The following is a 24,373-nucleotide window of genomic DNA, read 5'->3' on the forward strand; positions in this document are numbered from 1 at the left end:
GATAGCTCGGAGCCTGGATCCTGCTTCAGATTCTGTGTCTCCCCCCTCTCTCTACTCCTCCTCTGCTCGCAGTCTATCTCCCTCTCTAAAAAATAAACATTTAAAAAAATTAGAAAAAAAAAAGAGCACTGTTGATGAGCACTGACTCTTTAATTAGGTCTACCGAAAACACTGAAATAAGGGTGGAGATTAAGACGACAGAACAGAGTGAGTATTATATACCCTGCTGGTATGGAAAAATTACAACAAAAATTAGAGGAGTGGGAGGAGCAAATAAGTTTGGGTAAATTATTTCTCTTCATGTTAAATAACTGGTGGATGATGTCAAAGTGACAAATCAATTAGTAGGTTTCATATATGTAAGAACACAAATCTAAATACTAAGAAAGACAATATAATTATTAAAATCAGATGGTATAACAGAGAGAAGGAAAGAAGGGAATTGCATACAGTAAGAAATTAATAGAAACTAGGTAAATGAATAGTGACACACTACAATTAATCATATTGTCATGTCAGTAAACTCACTTATTAAAAAAGGCTTTCAGATCAGATCACATATTAATACCCCATTTTATGTTGTATATAAGAGCCACACCTAAAACAAACGAATCATAAAAACTGAAGATAAAAGAATTGATAAACATATGCTAGGCCAGTGTAAACAAAAGAAAGCAGGGGTTGTAATTTCACTATCTGACACACTGAACTCAGACTTCAAACATATTAAATAAAGAAGAGTACATTTTAATGCTAAAATGTCCAACTCATAACAGTTATGAATACCTGTACATCAAATAATATAGCATCAGTATTCACAGAGTAAAAAAGACAACATAGGAAGTATAAGAAAAGTAGAAGAGATTTTCAGTGAGAGACATAGTTACTATTTTATAACTCATGAAGTTGATTGGACATGAAAAAGGGTAATGGTTTAGAACCCCTAAGTAAACTATATACTTGCATACTCACATACACACACATTCAGCTACTCAGAACATGCTCTATTTCCAAATGTTTCTGTATTCCAAAAAAAATTTAAGCATACACCAGGTCATAAGGAAAACCTAAATAAATCCTAAAAAGTGGAAACAGCACAAACAACATTCTGTGATCCCAGTGTAATACAAGTAAAAATTATAACAAACTAAGGGGTGCCTGGCTCAGTCAGTTGGGCATCTGGCTTCAGTTCAGGTCATGATCTCATGGTACCTGAGTTCGGGCCCCACGTTGGGCTCTGTGCTGACAGCTCAGAGCCTGGAGCTGCTTCAGATTCTGTGTCTCCCTCTCTCTCTGCCCCTCCCCTGCTCATGCTCTGTCTCTCTCTGTCTCTCTCTCAAAAATAAATAAACATTAAAAAAATTAAAAAAAGTTATAACTAAGAAAATCTTTTTAAAAAGGAGGGGGAAAAGCATCCAAGAAAGAAAATAAAATACAAAAACTTTATCTTAAAACTATTAAGAAAATAATCAAGCAGAAACTGTGAAATATATGGAAAAGAATGATAAAATACTACATATTAGACCTACTGAATATAGCTAAAAATTCATGCTTCCTGAGCTTCATGGTTAGGGTAGCTGAGGAACACTATTACATTACGTTACACTTTGTGAACTTTGAATCAAGTGAATGGATTATGTATTCAACAACTGAATTTCAAACATATTTTTTTAAACCGAATATTTTTATATATCTAGAATAAAAAGCTTTCCATAAATATCTTTGCTGATTAACATTGATGAGGGATTAACTGTTTTTTGTACAGATCTTGATTGGCTTGGTTGACTTTAGATATACTTCATTCTAGAGCCTGAATTATTGCCTTCAACTTGCACATGAGAAAATGAAGTAGGGAGTAATGACCAAGCTGACAGAAGGATGTAAATCTTTCCTATGCCACTAATCATTTTGACTCTGCCACTTGGTCTGTAAAATCTGGACAAGTTTCTTAGTGATCTTAGTTCAGGCTGCTAAAACAAGGTACTACAGACTGGGTGGGTTATAAACAACAGAAATTTATTTTTCACAGTTCTGGAGGTTGGAAGTCTGAGATCAGTGTGCCGGCATGAATGGGTTCTGGTGAAGGCTGTCTCCTGGGTTGCAAATTATACATTTCCTGTATCCTCATAGGGCTGACAGCAGAAAAAGGGAGCAAGTTCCCTTGCCATTCTTATAAAGGGACTAATCACATTCATGAGGGCCCCACTCCCATGACCTCATCTAATTCTCCTAAAAGCCCCACTGCCTAATACTATTACCTTGAGGAATAGGGTTTCAACATATGAATTTTGGAGAGACACTAACATTCAGTCCATAACACTAGTGTTCTCTTTACAAAAGTATTGTTGTTGCGGTTATTTTTAAGTTAGGATAATGAAAATTTTTCCCAAGAGCTTTTAAAAACATTAAATGAGAAGTGTCTAGGGAGCTCAGTCAGTTAAGTGTCTGACTCTTGACTTTGGCTCAGGTCATGACCCATGGTTTGTGAGTTCAATCCCCACATTGTCTGCACTGACAGTATGGAGCCTGCTTGGGATTCTCTCTCTCTCCCTCTCTCACTCTCTCTGCCCCTCCCCTGCTCATGCATGTTCTCTCTCTCAAAATAAATAAACAAAACTTTAAACAATTTTTTAAAGATTAAATTAGATGATAGATATAAAATGGTTAACAGTATGTTATCATTAAATAGTGGCTTTTATCTTACGCATGTAAAGAAGAGTCAGCTTTTGGCACCTTGATCAGGTTTTGGAAAGATTGATTTCAGAAATATTTATTAGACACTAAGATTTATTAGTCACTATTCTAGGCCAAGAGGATACAGCTATGAATTAAACAGACAAAAACACAAAGAACATAATTCTTCAATATAAGTGGCATTGAACAACTTGCCATTTTGTAATTTTTACAATGTTAGGCAACCCAGCATGAAGAAGAGCTCTCCCCAGGTCCTTAGCCATCTCAGAGAAGAGAGATCATGGACACTGGCTGTACTTCTGACCTTCACACACTGGAGTCATTTGTCATAGCACCTTTCTGGAGTAGCTCATACTGATTCTGCTTATCCTGAAAGCCAATTTCAGGTATGTAACTTTAACTTCCTAAAGATGTACTTGGAGAACAAATGTCTTTACCATAAAGCAAATCTTGCTTTAACAATAACAAAGAGAAATAGAATTAAGGCATATAATTTATGGCCATTCAATGGTTATGAAAAAAAAACTAGTTACTTGAAACAAACTAGCAATCCATTATATTAATTCAATTGCAAGATGAAAAGTACCTTCTGTCCTCTAGGAAAGCATTATGATTCTATAGCTTTCCTAGCATGTTTCAGTTGTGCAATTTAAATTACCCTTCACCCTGGACCAAAGACAATAAAGTGGCCCTTACTCAATACTTTTTTCTTGAGACTTCTTGCCATTTTGTTTGTTTTATTTAATTGACAAGGATAAATTGAATTGGGAAAGAGGCTGTAATTCTCTACTCAGGCAACATTTGGATGAAATCAATTGTAAACAAACAAACAAACAAACAAAAAACACCCAACTGTGGAATGGGTGTGCATTTTCAACCCCTGCGATAGAGGAGTAATATCTAAAGCACAATATTGACACTGTCTTTGGTTATTATGGATAAAAACTCAACTTTTTAGGCATTATCGGATAAGAAGTTTCCTAGATTGTTAGGGCACATCTGTAGAGCTCATTGAGCAAAAAAGATAATATGATGAAAAAGCTTTTCCTCAAACCCTAACTCCAACAACCTAAACTCAACACTTAACTTTCTCTCTTTCCCTCTCTCTCTCTCTCTCTCTTCTCTTCTCTTCTCTTTTTTTAAAGCATTTTAAAATGCTGGCATAGAAAATGATTAGTTACAGCCCACTTCCAATTGTTACACTGCCAGCCCTTTTTCTTAAGTAAATTACTCTGAGTGAGTTCTCTGTAAACAATTATAAGATACTTATCTTTGGTCAGAGTTTCCCTTCACTGACTCAGGTTTTATCATTGAAATGACCTTGTCCACACAGAAACCAGCAGTCTCCTGTCATGAGGATGAGATAGATACCTTTTACATTACTCTTGATCACTCCAAAATAGAAAGATTTCCTAAGGACTTTGGTTACATATTAAGGTAGCATTTTCATGAAGTAAAGCTTCCCCTCTTCCTGTTCATTTTAGGTTTACACAATACAGTTGAGTAACAAAATTAGGTTAGTTTAACCAAATAAAAGCTGTCACTGGCTCACTAAATGGACTAGAAAATTGTACACTAAGTAGAAATCCACCTTTGAAAAGCAGATGAATTTTCATGTTTGAAAATTAAGAAAGAACATTAAGCCTGTCCTTGATTAAACAAGAATATTTTGAATCTAAGGCAAATAAGGAGTAAGTGAGGAGTTGGTCAATATTTTGGGTAAAACAGAGACATTTATTTCAGCAATTATAAAATCTTGGAAATATATTGATACCTCTTTGTAATGACTTAAGTCTCAAGTTGTATGCCTGTAGGTTACATTTAAAAAGGCAAATCCAATTTGTGTAGTTAAGATGACAATATGTCCTCTATTAGTGATATAGAAATATTGCCAATTAAAAGGATACATAATAGTGAATCAAAAACTATGAGAAACTTACCTGAATTTCCGACTCCTGCAAAAGCAGTTACAATTTATTTGATCAACATTCCTTACGGCATGTTATTTTACTGAGTTAGTTAACCAGATCTTTCAGGCTTCACTTCTATAATGGAAATTAGATCCCAGAAACAAAAGGTATTTATATCCTTATAACCAGTTTCAAAAATAGTTATAACAAGAAGATAATGTTAAACAGATTTTATTTATTTCTCTAAAAACTACTATTTACTTTATAAAGGTCTCTTGTAAGCACAAGAAAATAGCTGTAAGAATCACTTCATACATTAACTAATAATAAAATTTTGTTTCAATGAAAAGTTAAGCTAAAAAGCTCTGCACATTTAGCAGTTTATAAAGAACTTATTTGTAAGGTTAGAAACTAATTGAATCCAAATAGTCTTTAAAATAATCATGACCATTTGTCATGAGCATAAATAGCTTAAAAATGGGGTATACAAATTTCTAGAGTAATGTCTTCCGTTTTACTCACAACATGCAAAAGTGTCTTGCACAGAAATTAAAATCCTCATTTATTTGTTATTCATTTATTATGCACACAGCAAAAGTTCTTTGATGTTAGAGGAAATGGGCAAGCGGCTATTTAAAATGATCATCATCGGGGGGCCTGGGTGGCGCAGTCGGTTAAGCGTCCGACTTCAGCCAGGTCACGATCTCACGGTCCGTGAGTTCGGGCCCCGCGTCGGGCTCTGGGCTGATGGCTCAGAGCCTGGAGCCTGTTTCCGATTCTGTGTCTCCCTCTCTCTCTGCCCCTCCCCCGTTCATGCTCTGTCTCTCTCTGTCCCAAAAATAAATAAACGTGGAAAAAAAAAATTTTTTTTAAATGATCATCATCTGCATAGACTTGAGAGGATGTGCTGGTTAGTTATTGATGCCAATACATTTTTCCTAGGAAATTCAATATGCAACTCTTGTATTGATAGCTTTCCAAAATCTCTGAGTTTAAGAATAGGTTGATATTTTTATTTTAACCTGGCGGCTTTGAGTGAGGCCAATCTAAAACATCTCACTTAAGTAGTGTCATTTAATACATCAGTAAAATGTTTCATTAGCATATACTTATCAGTGCCCTTTCTTAAAATGATCATGATACTTGTATCTTATCTTTTTGCTGAAAGGTTTTGTAAGTCCGGGCTTGGAGCAGATTTCTTAAATCACATTTACAGTGACGTAGAGCCTGGGTGCAGACAATCTTAGGACTTGGAGACAGTCAGATGTATCATAGTGATGACCTTCTGAGATGCTAACCTGTACTTTTGAGGCATATATTTCATTGCTCTGGATAGTACCTATCAATGCCTTTTCAGTCATACAAAATCATAAGCATAAAACATTTCTACTATACCAACCTCACCTTTAGGAGACACGTGCCAAGGCTTATTCTTTGGGGAGAATCTTTAGAATTGTAACCAACATGTTCATCATGTTCGGTTAAAAACCATTTAAGGAATTCTAATATTGAAGAAGAATAGTTAGCTTTTAAAAACACTGACACGATCATTTTTTCTTTATATTAGCCAATTAATACTTTCAGGGTATGCTTATGGCTTTTTAATATTTTCTTAATTAAAATACATGATTTAGAAGATAGAACGATTTAAATTAGCACATTTCAATTAGTAGATTGTGAGGGGTTAGGAATTGTGGAGAGTGCAAGCAGTTACAGGAAAGAGAATTGTTAAAGCATTGAACTTCAGTAACAAGGAATCCTATAAAAAATATTTAGCATCTTCAAAAATACTTACAAGATTAAGTTTAAGATGAATACAGAATATATATAATAAAATCACAGGTTCTAAAAATTGGACAAAAATAAAGTAGAATGTTAACAATTGTGATCTCTGGGTTATGAGATGAGGGTGATTTTTGTTTTCTCATTTATATTACACCTCATTTCTGGGGCACCTGGGTGGCTTAGTTGGTTAAGTGTACAACTTCAGCTCAGGTCATGATCTCACAGCTCTTGAGTTTGAGTCCAACGTCAGTCTCTGTGCTGAAAGCTTGGAGCCTGCAACCTGCTTCAGAGTCTGTGTCTTCCTCTCTCTCTGCCCCTTGCCTGCTCACACTCGGTCTCTCTCTCCCTCAAAAATAAATAAACATTAAGAAAAAAAAAGTATATTACACTTCATTTCCTTTACTGTGTAGTGGTTAAAAGATAGCTTAGATTTAAGTCTTAGTCCTACCACTCAACTGGATGAGTTAAATAACCTCTTAAATCCTCTTTTCCTTACATGTAAAATGGAGAAAGTAATATCTACATTGTAGGGTTGTTGTGATGCCTCAGTGAGATATAAGTAGAAGTGCTTAGGGCTGTGCTTTGCATACAGTTAAGTGCAAAACAAATGCTGCCTAGTTTTATTATGTTTTTTACTAAAACAGGTTATTACATTTGCAAAATATTTACCATTTAAAAATCCTCAAATGCAATGAATATTTTTTAATTTGGGTGATATCTAAAGAATAAAAATAACCACTTTAATTCAGAAGTACATGCATCTTTAAATAATTCTAAGCCAATTTTTCAAACTTAAGACAATTTTTTTTTCCTTTTTTATTTTTATTTTTATTTTATTTTATTTTTTTTATTTTGGTTGCATTTTTTTTTATGAAATTTATTGACAAATTGGTTTCCATACAACACCCAGTGCTCATCCCAAAAGGTGCCCTCCTCAATACCCATCACCCACCCTCCCCTCCCTCCCACCCCCCATCAACCCTCAGTTTCTTCTCAGTTTTTAACAGTCTCTTATGCTTTGGCTCTCTCCCACTCTAACCTCTTTTTTTTTTTTTCCTTCCCCTCCCCCATGGGTTCCTGTTAAGTTTCTCAGGACCCACATAAGAGTGAAACCATATGGTATCTGTCTTTCTCTGTATGGCTTATTTCACTTAGCATTACACTCTCCAGTTCCATCCACGTTGCTACAAAGGGCCATATTTCATTTTTTCTCATTGCCACATAGTATTCCATTGTGTATATAAACCACAATTTCTTTATCCATTCATCAGTTGATGGACATTTAGGCTCTTTCCATAATTTGGCTATTGTTGAGAGTGCTGCTATGAACATTGGGGTACAAGTGCCCCTATGCATCAGTACTCCTGTATCCCTTGGGTAAATTCCTAGCAGTGCTATTGCTGGGTCATAGGGTAGGTCTATTTTTAATTTTCTGAGGAACCTCCACACTGCTTTCCAGAGCGGCTGCACCAATTTGCATTCCCACCAACAGTGCAAGAGGGTTCCCGTTTCTCCACATCCTCTCCAGCATCTATAGTCTCCTGATTTGTTCATTTTGGCCACTCTGACTGGCGTGAGGTGATACCTGAGTGTGGTTTTGATTTGTATTTCCCTGATAAGGAGCGACGCTGAACATCTTTTCATGTGTCTGTTGGCCATCTGGATGTCTTCTTTAGAGAAGTGTCTATTCATGTTTTCTGCCCATTTCTTCACTGGGTTATTTGTTTTTCGGGTGTGGAGTTTGGTGAGCTCTTTATAGATTTTAGATACTAGCCCTTTGTCCGATATGTCATTTGCAAATATCTTTTCCCATTCCGTTGGTTGCCTTTTAGTTTTGTTGGTTGTTTCCTTTGCTGTGCAGAAGCTTTTTATCTTCGTAAGGTCCCAGTAATTCACTTTTGCTTTTAATTCCCTTGCCTTTGGGGATGTGTCGAGTAAGAGATTGCTACGGCTGAGGTCAGAGAGGTCTTTTCCTGCTTTCTCCTCTAAGGTTTTGATGGTTTCCTGTCTCACATTTAGGTCCTTTATCCATTTTGAGTTTATTTTTGTAAATGGTGTGAGAAAGTGGTCTAGTTTCATTCTTCTGCATGTTGCTGTCCAGTTCTCCCAGCACCATTTGTTAAAGAGGCTGTCTTTTTTCCATTGGATGTTCTTTCCTGCTTTGTCAAAGATGAGTTGGCCATACGTTTGTGGGTCTAGTTCTGGGGTTTCTATTCTATTCCATTGGTCTGTGTGTCTGTTTTTGTGCCAATACCATGCTGTCTTGATGATTACAGCTTTGTAGTAGAGGCTAAAGTCTGGGATTGTGATGCCTCCTGCTTTGGTCTTCTTCTTCAAAATTCCTTTGGCTATTGGGGGCCTTTTGTGGTTCCATATGAATTTTAGGATTGCTTGTTCTAATTTCGAGAAGAATGCTGGTGCAATTTTGATTGGGATTGCATTGAATGTGTAGATAGCTTTGGGTAGTATTGACATTTTGACAATATTTATTTTTCCAATCCATGAGCAGGGAATGTCTTTCCATTTCTTTAAGTCTTCTTCAATTACCTTCATAAGCTTTCTATAGTTTTCAGCATACAGATCCTTTACATCTTTGGTTAGATTTATTCCTAGGTATTTTATGCTTCTTGGTGCAATTGTGAATGGGATCATTTTCTTTATTTGTCTTTCTGTTGCTTCATTGTTAGTGTATAAGAATGCAACTGATTTCTGGACATTGATTTTGTATCCTGCAACTTTGCTGAATTCATGTATCAGTTCTAGCAGACTTTTGGTGGAGTCTATCGGATTTTCCATGTATAATATCATGTCATCTGCAAAAAGCGAAAGCTTGACTTCATCTTTGCCAATTTTGATGCCTTTGATTTCCTTTTGTTGTCTGATTGCTGATGCTAGAACTTCCAGCACTATGTTAAACAACAGCGGTGAGAGTGGGCATCCCTGTCGTGTTCCTGATCTCAGGGAAAAAGCTCTCAGTTTTTCCCCGTTGAGGATGATGTTAGCTGTGGGCTTTTCATAAATGGCTTTTATGATCTTTAAGTATGTTCCTTCTATCCCGACTTTCTCAAGGGTTTTTATTAAGAAAGGGTGCTGGATTTTGTCAAAGGCCTTTTCTGCATCGATTGACAGGATCATATGGTTCTTCTCTTTTTTTTTTGTTAATGTGATGTATCACGTTGATTGATTTGTGAATGTTGAACCAGCCCTGCATCCCAGGAATGAATCCCACTTGATCATGGTGAATAATTCTTTTTATATGCTGTTGAATTCGATTTGCTAGTATCTTATTGAGAATTTTTGCATCCATATTCATCAGGGATATTGGCCTGTAGTTCTCTTTTTTTACTGGGTCTCTGTCTGGTTTAGGAATCAAAGTAATACTGGCTTCATAGAATGAGTCTGGAAGTTTTCCTTCCCTTTCTATTTCTTGGAATAGCTTGAGAAGGATAGGTATTATCTCTGCTTTAAATGTCTGGTAGAACTCCCCTGGGAAGCCATCTGGTCCTGGACTCTTATTTGTTGGGAGATTTTTGATAACCGATTCAATTTCTTCGCTGGTTATGGGTCTGTTCAAGCTTTCTATTTCCTCCTGATTGAGTTTTGGAAGAGTGTGGGTGTTCAGGAATTTGTCCATTTCTTCCAGGTTGTCCAATTTGTTGGCATATAATTTTTCATAGTATTCCCTGATAATTGTTTGTATCTCTGAGGGATTGGTTGTAATCATTCCATTTTCATTCATGATTTTATCTATTTGGGTCATCTCCCTTTTCTTTTTGAGAAGCCTGGCTAGAGGTTTGTCAATTTTGTTTATTTTTTCAAAAAACCAACTCTTGGTTTCGTTGATCTGCTCTACAGTTTTTTTAGATTCTATATTGTTTATTTCTGCTCTGATCTTTATTATTTCTCTTCTTCTGCTGGGTTTAGGCTGCCTTTGCTGTTCTGCTTCTATTTCCTTTAGGTGTGCTGTTAGATTTTGTATTTGGGATTTTTCTTGTTTCTTGAGATAGGCCTGGATTGCAATGTATTTTCCTCTCAGGACTGCCTTCGCTGCATCCCAAAGCGTTTGGATTGTTGTATTTTCATTTTCGTTTGTTTCCATATATTTTTTGATTTCTTCTCTAATTGCCTGGTTGACCCACTCATTTGTTAGTAGGGTGTTCTTTAACCTCCACGCTTTTGGAGGTTTTCCAGACTTTTTCCTGTGGTTGATTTCAAGCTTCATAGCATTGTGGTCTGAAAGTATGCATGGTATAATTTCAATTCTTGTAAACTTATGGAGGGCTGTTTTGTGACCCAGTATATGATCTATCTTGGAGAATGTTCCATGTGCACTTGAGAAGAAAGTATATTCTGTTGCTTTGGGATGCAGAGTTCTAAATATATCTGTCAAGTCCATCTGATCCAATGTCTCATTCAGGGCCCTTGTTTCTTTATTGACCATGTGTCTAGATGATCTATCCATTTCTGTAAGTGGGGTGTTAAAGTCCCCTGCAATTACCACATTCTTATCAATAAGGTTGCTTCTGTTTATGAGTAATTGTTTTATATACTTGGGGGCTCCGGTATTCGGCGCATAGACATTTATAATTGTTAGCTCTTCCTGATGGATAGACCCTGTAACTATTATATAATGTCCTTCTTCATCTCTTGTTACAGCCTTTAATTGAAAGTCTAGTTTGTCTGATATAAGTATGGCTACTCCAGCTTTCTTTTGGCTTCCAGTAGCATGATAAATAGTTCTCCATCCCCTCACTCTGAATCTAAAGGTGTCCTCAGGTCTAAAATGAGTCTCTTGTAGACAGCAAATAGATGGGTCTTGTTTTTTTATCCATTCTGATACCCTATGTCTTTTGGTTGGCGCATTTAATCCGTTTACATTCAGTGTTATTATAGAAAGATACGGGTTTAGAGTCATTGTGATGTCTGTATGTTTTATGCTTGTAGTGATGTCTCTGGTACTTTGTCTCACAGGGTCCCCCTTAGGATCTCTTGTAGGGCTGGTTTAGTGGTGACAAATTCCTTCAGTTTTTGTTTGTTTGGGAAGACCTTTATCTCTCCTTCTATTCTAAATGACAGACTTGCTGGATAAAGGATTCTCGGCTGCATATTTTTGCTGTCTAGCACCCTGAAAATCTCGTGCCAATTCTTTCTGGCCTGCCAAGTTTCAAAAGAGAGATCAGTCACGAGTCTTATAGGTCTCCCTTTATATGTGAGGGCACGTTTACCCCTTGCTGCTTTCAGAATTTTCTCTTTATCCTTGTATTTTGCCAGTTTCACTATGATATGTCGTGCAGAAGATCGATTCAAGTTACGTCTGAAGGGAGTTCTCTGTGCCTCTTGGATTTCAATGCCTTTTTCCTTCCCCAGTTCAGGGAAGTTCTCAGCTATTATTTCTTCAAGTACCCCTTCAGCACCTTTCCCTCTCTCTTCCTCCTCTGGAATACCAATTATGCGTATATTATTTCTTTTTAGTGTATCACTTAGTTCTCTAATTTTCCCCTCATACTCCTGGATTTTTTTATCTCTCTTTTTCTCAGCTTCCTCTTTTTCCATAACTTTATCTTCTAGTTCACCTATTCTCTCCTCTGCCTCTTCCATCCGAGCTGTGGTGGTTTGCATTTTGTTTTGCATTTCCTTTAAAGCGTTTTTCAGCTCCTCGTGACTGTTCCTTAGTCCCTTGATCTCTGTAGCAAGAGATTCTCTGCTGTCCTGTATACTGTTTTCCAGCCCAGCGATTAATTTTATGACTATTATTCTAAATTCACTTTCTGTTATATTATTTAAGTCCTTTTTGATCAGCTCATTAGCTGTTGTTATTTCCTGGAGATTCTTTTGAGGGGAATTCTTCTGCTTGGTCATTTTGGATAGTCCCTGGTGTGGTGAAGACCTGCAGGGCACTTCCCCTGTGCTGTGGTGTATAACTGGAGTTGGTGGGCGGGGCCGCAGTCAGTCCTGATGTCTGCCCCCAGCCCACCGCTGGGGCCACAGTCAGACTGGTGTGTGCCTTCTCTTCCCCTCTCCTAGGGGCGGGATTCACTGTGGGGTGGCGTGGCCCGTCTGGGCTACTTGCACACTGCCAGGCTTGTGATGCTGGGGATCTGGCGTATTAGCTGGGGTGGGAAGGCAAGGTGCACGGCGGGAGGGGGGGCAGGCTTAGCTCGCTTCTCCTTAGGTGATCCACTTCAGGAGGGGCCCTGTGGCAGCCGGAGGGAGTCAGATCCGCTGCCGGAGATTTGGCTCCGCAGAAGCACAGAGTTGGGTGTTTGCGCGGAGCGAGCAATTTCCCTGGCCGGAACCGGTTCCCTTTGGGATTTTGGCTGGGGGATGGGCGGGGGAGATGGCGCTGGTGAGCGCCTTTGTTCCCCGCCAAACTGAGCTCTGTCGTCCGGGGGCTCCGCAGCTCACCCTCCCTTTGTCCTCCAGCCTTCCCGCTTTCGGAGCAGAGCTGTTAACTTATGACCTCCCAGACGCTAAGTCGCGCTTGCTGTCGGAACACAGTCCGTCAGGCCCCTCCGCTTTTGCAAGCCGGACTCGGGGGCTCTGCTTGGCTGGCGAGCTGCCCCTCCGCCCCGGCTCCCTCCCGCCAGTCCGTGGAGCGCGCACCGCCTCGCCGCCCTTCCTACCCTCTTCCGTGGGCCTCTCGTCTGCACTTGGGTCCGGTGACTCCGTTCTGCTAATCCTCTGGCGGTTTTCTGGGTTATTTAGGCAGGTGTAGGTGGAATCTAAGTGATCAGCAGGACGCGCGGTGAGCCCAGCGTCCTCCTACGCCGCCATCTTCCTGCGCCTCCCAAACTTAAGACAATTTTTATACCATTTAAGAATGTATGCTTGTATACATGTGTGCTCCTTAATAATAGATATTATGAAAAGTTTGGGGCGCCTGGGTGGCGCAGTCGGTTAAGCGTTCGACTTCAGCCAGGTCACGATCTCACGGTCCGTGAGTTCGAGCCCCGCGTCAGGCTCTGGGCTGATGGCTCGGAGCCTGGAGCCTGTTTCCGATTCTGTGTCTCCCTCTCTCTCTGCCCCTCCCCCGTTCATGCTCTGTCTCTGTCTGTCCCAAAAATAAATAAAAACGTTGAAGAAAAAAAAAATAAAAAAAAAAAGTTAAAGTTACTATCTAAAATTTTCGATTTTTCATTATATTGCACAGCCAACTCTAAAAAATTTACAAAGTAGCTGTAGAAACATGTAGGCATCTTTTCAAATTTCCAAAACTTTAGAAAATCTCTATTTAGATATGAAAAAGTAATCTATGTGCTATATAAGTCATGAACAACTCATGAAACTAGCCATAGATCATTTGTGGTCTATCATGAATACTCCTCAGGATAATAAAATAAAGGATATGTTCTGGTAATCTAGCTGAATGGCCAGAATTTTAGTTTCTGTTTGAATTGATAATTTGAAAAGAGAAGTTGAAGGGATTACACTGTAGCTTTCACACTCTGCAAGCAGAGCATTTAGAAGTTCATTATTTTTAGAGTAGACCTAGCAATATGGCCATCCAGAGTAGATAGGCTCAAATGTGGCTGAGGGATAAGTTATGAAATTTAAGTTCTCCTGGGTTTGTTGTTGATGGTAGAAACAGGTGTGAAGAGTAAAGTAAAATGGAGTCACTTATGTCAGGGGTTTTAAAATGAAGCCAGGAGGCCATTAAAAAGATATGTCTTATGTACCTCTTCCCAGGATAGAACGATGAACTTTTGAACTGGGCCAAACCGCAAACACACCAAAGACACTGTAGGAACACCTGAAACTTGCTATGGTAACATACTTTTCTTTAGTGTTAGCCTTAGCAACCAATTATGTTTAGCTAAGATTAGTTTTCTGCCACTGACACCAACCAAAATTCTTTGTAAACAATGTACGTAAGTATTCCCTTTTGTCATTAGAAACCTCTGATTTTTGTTCCCTAGTGGGACACAGTTTGGATTGCTTCCTGAATTTGTGCCATCTGAATTGCAATTCCAAGACCCCAAATAAATGTTTTTGTTTTCAGTTCTGCCTCTTTTCCTGGTTGACAGAGCCTCATGGGATTCGAACCAGAAATGACATAGTCAGCATCCAACTATCTAACTATTACTCCTGCCACCCATTATCCATTCATTTACCTATTTATTCCTTTTCTAAGTATTACTTGAGTCCTATTCATGTGAAATGCACTGTGCTAATGTGGTATTCCTCTTTAAAATATAAAGGTGAACAATAAAGACAATGTTCCTGACCTTGGGGGAACTACCATCCCTTGGAGGAGTCATACAATAAACAAATGGAGAAAATGAAAAGTAAATGCTATAAAAGAAATTAACAGGTGACATGAAAAAGACAAGAACAATTTGGTGGGTGTGGGCAAGGATGGAAGTTACTTTAGGTAGGGTAGTCTAGGAGCCTTCACCCAGTTGTGACCTGAGGGAGAAGAAAGCCAGCCAGAAAAAGCTAGGAAAAGAGCCTTTCAAAAAAGGAAAACCACAAGGGCTTGAAGAAAAATCATGATATAATATTAAGTGAAACAGGTATGCTAAACTGATTTATATGTATAATAGGACATGGTCAAAAGAAATATAGTGGGTTGACGTGCATCAACATGGATGAATCTCAAAAACATACTGAATGGAAAAAAGGAAGATGCAAAATTATGCTTCTCATGATACAATTTATGTAACTGTTCAAAGCACAAAACAATGTATGTATTTATATATGCATACATATATAATAAAGCAAAATACATCTATGACAATGATATATGCCAATTTCAGGATTTTGGTTATTTCTGAAAGAGGGAAGAAATGGAGAGTATGACTTTAAACTGTTTGTTTCTTTAAAAGAAAATAAACTGAAGAAAAAAATGAAGTCAAGGAATGATTACATAAATGTTGGACTTTTAACTCTTCTACATATTTAAAAAGTTTGAGGAATAGAAAGTTTAAATAAAATACAATACAAATAGTATGAACCTGATATTTTTGGTCTTCTTTACTTTTACCTTTTGATTTGATTTGATTTGATTGTCAGTATACTTAACATAGTGTTATGTTAATTTCAGGTATATAATATAGTGACTCAACAATTCCATACATCACCCAATTCTCACCATGACAAGTGCACTCCTTAATCCCATCACCTATTTCACCCATCCTCCCACCCATCCCCCTTCTGGTAACCATCAGTTTGTTCTCTATAGTTAAGAGTCTCTCTCTTGGCTTTCTCTCTCTCTCTCTCTCTCTCTCTCTCTCTCTCTCTCTCTCTCTCCTTTTAACTTTGCTCATTTGTTTTGTTTCTTAACTTCCACATATGAGTGAAATCATATGGTATTTGTCTTTCTCTGACTGACTTATTTCACTTAGCATTATACTCTCTAGCTCCATCCATTTCGTTGCAAATGGCAAGATTTCATTCTCTTTTATAGCTGAATAATATTCCATCGTGTATATATCACACCTTCTTTATCCATTCATCTATTGATGGATAGTTGGGCTGTTTCCATAATCTGGCTATTGTAAATAATGCTGCTATAGACATAGGGATGCATGTATCCCTTTGAATTAGTGTTTTTGTATTTTGGGGGTAAATACCCAATAGTGCAATTACTGGTTTGTAGGGTAATTTTATTTTTAAGTTTTCGAGGACCTGCCATACTGTTTTCCATAGTGGCTGCAGCAGTTTGCATTCCTACAACAGTGCAAGAGCGTTCCTTTTTATGAACTGATATTAAAACTAAATCCAAATACTGAGAGTATTATCCTGATATTCAAAAACTGGAAAGAAATACCCTCAAGTGTTAGTAAACATGATCTCTGCATGGTAGGATTGTGAGTGACTTTTGTTTTCTTTATTCTTTGCTTCAAATAGCAATGTATTGCTTGGATTAAGAATGTAGGAAAAGAGATTGACCATGAAAGAAGTGGTTAGTTAGGAGGTATATTGTGAAGGAAAAGGAGTAAGGTATAGCCATTCTGTTATTTTGGTTTTTGGAGCAATGCCTTAGAGCCTTATGCTGTAGTATGTTCCACAGTCTATGTTTTTAAAAAGATGTTTATTCATTTGTTACTTTTCAAACAGCTTTAGTGAGGTATAATTGATATAAAATAAACCTTATATATTTAAAGTGTACATATATATTTGATATATATATATATTCCCATGAAATCACCACAATCACCGCGGGAATATATACATTAGCCCCAAAGTTTCCTTATATTCCTTTGTTATTCCTCTCTCCCTTCTACCTCTCACCCTGTGCAACCACTAATCATCATATAGACTTATATATCAATGGAATCAGACAGTATGTACTCTATTATGGCCTTGCTTCTTTTACTCACCATCATTATTTTGAGGTTCATCCATTTTATTGCATGTATTAACTGCTCATTCCTTTTTATTGACGAATAGTACTCCATTGTATGGTTATACCACAATTTGTTTATCTGTTGATGGACATTTAGATTGTTTGCAGTTAAACATTTATGCATAACTCTTTGAGTGGACATATTCTTCCGTTTCTCTTGGGTAAACACAATCTATTTTTAAATGTCTGAAGTAGAAGATCTATTCCCTTGAGGTTATTCTGTGACATTTGAGTTCCCATGGTTAAAATGCTTTCTGTTAAATTAGACCTAAATTTCCATTTCCTCAAATTGATATATTTAATTAAATTCATCCTTTCACTATTCATGTTTATACTTGAAAAATATTTGTTGGCTATTACCATGCCTTTAGTCACCACTTTGTTAAATAAACTTCATATTCAGGATTCTCAATTTTTTTCTTGAGTGAGTTAGTCCTTTTAGTTTTTTAATCTCATAGTTGTTCTGATTCTCTAGTGTTTAACTTATTCTAGTTCTAGGTGACTTATCAAATGCAATGTTTATACACATGAAAATTCAGTGAATATAGCAATTTTTAATGCTTATTTTTAACTCCACTCTCAATTTTATTCAATTCAATAAGCATTTACTTATTCGTTTCAAGTTGACTGACATTGGTAGTAGTAAGATGAATAAAGCAGAATGGCAGAGTGGTTAAAAGCAAGAGCTTTGATTTTTGCAGATCTGGCATTGAACCCTGGATCAGTTATTTCTAGTCTTTGAGGTTTGGGGCAAAAAGCTTTATGTGTCTAAGCCTTGCTTCTTCATCTATATATGAGAAAAGGCTAGTATCTCTTTTTCCCAGTTATTGTGAAGATTAAATGAAATAATGTAGGTGGGATATTCAATATTTCTTTTTACATCTCACAAACCACTTCCTGTCCCAAAATGATACAGTCCATTCCCATGTCTATGAAACTGCAAACCAATCAAGGCCTTCAGTGAACTTCACTGGAATTTCCCTCTAATTTACCATGCCCAAAATGTCCTTCAGATGGAAGTATGGGGAGGTCCTTACACTCATGGGTCCCTAAGTACTAAGGTGGTTTCTATGGCTATAGATGTACTTGCTTTCATGATTCCTTTCTATGTTCATGATTTCACATTCCCCTCCATTTATATTAATCATTTTTTCTTGCCTTTAGTTGCTTAATAGAGTAAGAACATTGATGGTAATAAAAGAAAATGTCTTTGAAAGCTAGCCATTTATTGATGAGCATTAATTTATTTACACAGCTGGAAGCTTTTAGGATTTTAGTGAGTCAGTAAATAAAATCCATTCTTTCCCAACCAATTGTGGAACACATTTAGAGCGAAGTGCAGAAGTAAGAAGAATGCAGGTCAAAATATTACTTGTTTTGTTACATTGACAAAGTTGATTTCAAATTATGCCTGTAAGTATAGAAGGGAATGTGCTTGTTAATAATCCTTTATCCTATGATTAAACTTAGCCCCTACCCCAGTACTGGCACACTGGACAATCATAGGATTCCCTTACTAGAGGCGACTTTCAAGTGCACAGATGGAACTGTACAGAGAAAACTCTTTCAGCCTCCTGCCAAATCTCAGGAGGAATAGGTGCCATGGAACATGCTAAGATCAGAGGATTTTTTTTAATTCTCCATTCAGATATTTCATTTATTTCTCCTTCCCCTGGGGGAGGAGTAGGAGGTAGGAAAGACAATATTCATCTAGGTAGAGTTCTTCTACATGGAAACAGAAGGAACATGGAATAATTGTCCTTCCCTCCCCAAAGAGTTTTCTACAGTTCATGGAATACATTACCTTTCAGAATCAGAGAGTGATGAGTTCTTGTCACATTGGGTGGTTGCATGAACCCATGTCCCTCCATATTATGTCCCTTGAGTCAGGGTCCTGTTTTTTTTTTTTTTTTTCTCCTTTTCCCTCAGCTCTAGATAGAGCACTCAATAACACAGAGCAGAGTGACTTTAAAGTGATTTTATTCTTGAAAAAAAGAGGATATGGCAAAGGATAGAGATAGAGGAATTTGTCTTTGGTTGTCCCTTCAGGAGGGAAATAGCTAATTTTAACAAAACATTCCCCTGCTTTCAGGGCTTTCCCTCGACATTGGAGGGGACCTCTCACTCTCTTTCACATTCATTGAGAACTTTCAAGAAAGAGCATGTGTTTTTTTTCCCCTCTGCAAATGAAGATAGCATTTCTGTTTCGCACAACTCTTTTAAAAAGAAGACAAAAAGATATAAAGGCTTAAAACCTGCCAATTTCAATGTTTGAAGCTTTTACACAGTTCACTCTGCTTAAGTAATTGATACCAATGGATTGCAAATCAGTTCTATTCTGGAGAAAAGAAGTTTGTCAAGAAATTGCTTCTCTGTTGAGCCATCTGACTTCAGCTTTACCTGAATCATGTTCCAACACCGATACTCTATAAGGAAGTTATTAATCCTAAAAAAGTGTTTTAATAAGAAACAAGAAAAAAAAAACCAGTGTTTTGATAGGGGGTTATTTGTAATTTTCCTTTGTGAAGCTCTAATCTTTAAATTTGGAGATTTAGGAATATCTATCACGCAAGAATAATATGTGTATTATTTCTATCCCCTGAGGACCAAATAAGAAAAATATAAATATTACTGTGATACATCATTTTGTACCAAATTAAAGTATAGGATTTAGAAGCTAAATTCTAATCTTTACAATTATTTACAATCTATATTACATGCTATATAGCAGAGAGAAACCCTGATCATTTTGACTTGAAATGCAGTTTATTCCCTTCAATTTCTTGCATAATGATTGAAATGATAGTTTTATCTCTATCTTTTCCTGATATCTTATTTTTTTTCCTGAATCTTACCCAATAAAGAGACAAGATTTTCATGTTTATGATAACCACCACTAGGGATCAAAATAGTGCTACCTTTTTCCCAAAACACATGTCACCCTTTATCCTGCTTGGTTCCCCCCCCCCGCTCTCTCTTCCTCTCTCTCTTTCTCTCCCTCTCCCTCTCTCATACACACACACACACACACACACACACACACACACACTCACACACAATACAAAAATATATAGGTAAGTTATTGCTGTGAGTATAAAATGGTGATTATTTTATTTATATCCAGTAGTTTTCCCCGTTTTATTTCTGTGGTAAATAGTCTCAATCTTGGCATATGACTTTCATACACAGAAGCTCTGCATTATGTCTCCTAATGTCACATGCTTTTGCTAAGGAAGAAAAATCACAACTTGATATATGGTGCTAGTTCACTCATCAATTAAATAACCTTCATCTAAAATGCTTCAGTAAGTTCTAATTGCTCATTTATAAACAATCTTTGGCAAAAGCAACATTTCAGATGACAGGCATTAATGACTTACTAGGAGTAGAAAAAAGTATTCTGATCTTTTTCATGATTCAAAAGCAAATAAATCTCTGGTTTTCCCCAGAAAGAGAAATATGATCTGTTTTAATGTTTTTCTCTACTCACTAATTGTTTTAACTACAGGAAAACATTGATTTGGAGAATTCAGAGTCACTTATGTCATGGGTACTTCTCCGGGCCAATTAAGCCTAGAAACTTAGGATATGAAATAATCATAAGTCTATTATACGGAGCAGTACAGAGAAAACTCTCTCAGCCTCCTGCCAAATCTCAGGAGAAATGGGTGCCCTTATGTAGGGTCTTATTTGCTTCTAGCTATTAGATGATCCTAATTAATCTTGGTTTCCAGCTTATGCCCAGAGAGACCACATGCCACAATCCAACATCCTCTTAAATTCTGAGGCTGTTACAGAGATCCCCTTGCACAGCTGGAAGGCTTCTTCATTTCTACCACTGGCATTCTTGTTCTTGCCTGACTTTTTTCCCCCCTCATGGAAAGGTATATAATACACTTCTGAGTAAGGACGTAGTAGAACTCTTAAGAGTTTTATTTGGAGTTTGATACTGATTTTAAGATCTGACAACTATATTAAATGAAGAGAGATGAGTCACTTTTTAATAGGCACATCCCAGCCCCATGTAAAGGCATCATAATTGGTTTCTATGTGCTGTCCCAATAGAGACAGAGACTGGTTGGGAACAAGACATTTTTGTGAGGCTTTAAAATTGCTAGATCTCTGATAAACTGGAGACATTTTACTTGGTTATTAATCCTGCGTCCAGACCACTATTTAGCTAAAATAGTTATATGGGCAAACAGGAAACAACTTTCTACTTTTAAGCTGGTACAACTAGTGCCTAAAGAAACTAACCTGACAAATGGTAAATCTGGGTTTATATCGTGAAAGAAGAAGCTTTTATTGATGTTATGTGGTAAGTCAACTGTGAATGCCCTTCATGAGGGCATATGACAAAGGGTTGATCCTTAATTATTTTCCATTAATGTAAACTTCTGTGATTAGCTCATCTGTCTCTCAACTATGAACCCTTTATAACATTGTTTCCACTATCTAAACCTTAGACTCAGTGAATGAGAGCTCCTTGTCATACCAAATTATTTTCCATGGTGAACAATACTCTGTTACAGTTCACGAGTATTGGTTTCCTGGACTGTACTTCAGATAAAGCTTTGAAAAAAACTTTTTTTTTTTTTTGCTGTTTCAGAGCTCATTTTTTTGAGACTTAATTGACATATTATATTAGTTTCACATATACAACATAATGGTTTGATATGTGTATGCACTGCAAAATGATTACCACTATAAAGAGGAGGACTCTTTACCACAGTACTGCTGCTGCCTCTGGGGCAAACCCAAAGATGAAGCCAAGATATCCTCCTCATCTTTCGTTTCATCTGGGCAAGTGCAGATTCTTTCTCTTGCTATAGCATATAGAGGAAGTCTCTGGAGAAGTTAACTTGCTGTGCTCAGATAAAACTGTGCAGCACCCTCAAGCAGACAGTCTATATTTCTTCCCACCGGTGGTAGGATCCAGGATCCCCCTGAAAACTGCCAATTTTCCTCCTCCCCACCCCCTCTATCTGAATACATTCCTGGGGTTAAGGCTGTTGTTTTGATACTAGCCTGCTATTTCTCTTTGAGGCAAGAAAAGTATTTACTCCAGCTAAGAGAAAATTTCTCTAATAGAGATGTCACTGATTGTCTAAAGAGCTCTGTTTTCCTAATGTTCTTAAGTAACAGGAAACACTATATTTCCAATACTACGCTAGCAGTGGGGTTGTTTGTAGACTGGAAATGCTGCCCCATGCTTATAGCAGAAACTCCAGTAGCAGCTCACATATCACTACACTATTCACAGCTCACAGAACTCAGAACGAGAAACAAAGACATGGTCGGCAAGCTGTGCTTATATGTTAGCTATTCCTAGGCACATTCACTGAATTGCAGAGAAATATTCTTTGGATATGGATAATTCAAACTCCTGGAATTGAATATGCTCTGGGTTCAGTGTCAAAAACATTCAAATATCATCATATATTTGAGTTACAACATGAAATATACACATGGTTTCATTACTCATAGTTATTATAATTTCTAGTCTTATTAAAATTATGTTAACATCATTAGCTTTCCCCAGTTCTCAATTTTCTTTCTCTTTGTAGTTTATTAACAGCATTTTTCATTAACCTTGTTAGTATTACTACAGACATTCATTGCATGCTCACTATGCGTTCAGCTAAACAGTTTATGTGCATCCTTACTTCATTCTCTCAATCACTTTCTCAGGTAGTTACTATTATAACACTTATTTTATAGACGTGGACTCTGCCATGCAGAGACATTAAGCAGTTATGACCACACAGCTATGAAGAGGTAGAACAAAAATTCAGACCCAAGTATATCTGACCATCTCCATGTTTTTGAGCTCTTACCCATATATATTATGTACATAGTATGTATGTAAAAATTAACAGATTCAATTAATGTAAACACATCTATTAGTATGTACATATATGAATAATATTTCTTATCACCTTGGTACTATGATCTGCTTAATTGGTTTATGAACATTTGCCACTAAGAAAAAAATTTAAAAAAAATTTTTTTAATGTTATTTTTGAGACAGAGAGACAGTGTGTAAGCGGAGGAGGAGCAGAGAGAGAGAGAGAGGGAGACACAGAGTCTGAAGCAAGCTCCAGGCTGTGAGCTGTCAGCACAGAGCCCGATGCGGGCTCGAACTCACAAACTGAGAGATCATGACCTGAGCCGAAGTCGGACACCCAACCGACTGAACTACCCAGGTGCCCCCCACTAAGAATATTTAAGCAGTGATCATTCTATTTTTTTATAGGTAAATTTAAATATTAACTTGTATGCAAAAATCAAGATTTTGTAGAATTAAAAAACACTAATTTTCACTCAAGTTTTAGTCATTGTTTTATGCTACTAATAGAAACACATTAAGCACACTGTTGAAGATCACTCTTAAACTGTTCTATGACAATTTGCATTGTATTTTTTCTCCTCTTTCTTCAGATTTCTTCAGTGACCTTATCTAAATATTCTTTATTTTATTACATTTTATTTTACTTTTTTACTGTTTATTTATTTTTGAGAGGAAACAGAGCACAAGTGGGGAAGGGGCAGAGAGAGAGGGAGACAGAATCCAAAGCAGGCTCCAGGCTCTGAGCTGTCAGCACAGAGCCCGATGTAGGGCTCAAACTCACGAATTGTGAGATCATGACCTGAGCCAAAGTCAGATGCTTAACCAACTGAGCCACCCAGGTGCCCCAGTATTCGTAACTGCACATATTTAAAAACAACTAGCATATGTCAATGTGCCCTTAAGTAGGTCCCCAGCTGTTAGCACTCTGCCTGGCACATAGTTAGTGACTCAAATATTTGCTGCATTTTACTGAAGCATAATTTAAAACATGGAATTAAACCCTTCTACGAATTTGTAAATAGACAAAAGTCAATCTCTTATAGAGAAACACCCAAATATTTACTTAAATATGCTTACCTATTTATAGCACATTTTTGGAAGTAGTTTAAGTAAGTATCCCTAAACAAAAATTCAGAGACATTAACCAATTTTAGTTATTCTGCCACTTTGCCTTCAATCAATGTATATGGAATACAATTTCAGGATAGTCAATGTTTAATAAATCTGGCTTACTTGTAGGCATATATCCGCCTAAATGAAATTTATGAGAACGTGCCCAAAGTTATTTTATTTGAATTTATTTGAAACTCACGGTGAATTCTATTTAGTTTAAAGATCAAACATTTGGATGCTCTGATTTTTCTATTATGTACACATGCCATTTTTTTTTTCTTAGTTAAAACTAGAAATGGAAAAGGCAAAAATACCGTGAGAACAGCAGTTTTCTTGTGGCATTTCCAGCTCGTTGGAAGTGGAGTATACTGGAAATCACGGGAGACAGGCTTTTCCCAGGGGGCTCTAAGTCCAGTGACACTAATCCAAGACGTTTGGTTTATTTAAAGCAGTCCTTTTAGGCTCATCTATCACCAGTCTCAAGACCCTGCACAAAACCCCTAGCAGTCCAGGCAATTATACGAGCATTCTGGCAGTCTTCTCCCTCTACGTGGAGTTAGCGTCCAAATGCACAAACGTTTTCCTTTCAACAAATATCTAATGGGTTTTCATAACTCTGAAAGATGAGTCTCCAAGTATAGGTTTGCTTTTCATGTCCTGTGCGGAGGTTTG

Source organism: Lynx canadensis, chromosome F2 (genome assembly GCF_007474595.2).
Source record: "Lynx canadensis isolate LIC74 chromosome F2, mLynCan4.pri.v2, whole genome shotgun sequence".
NCBI classification, from domain to species: Eukaryota; Metazoa; Chordata; class Mammalia; order Carnivora; family Felidae; genus Lynx; species Lynx canadensis.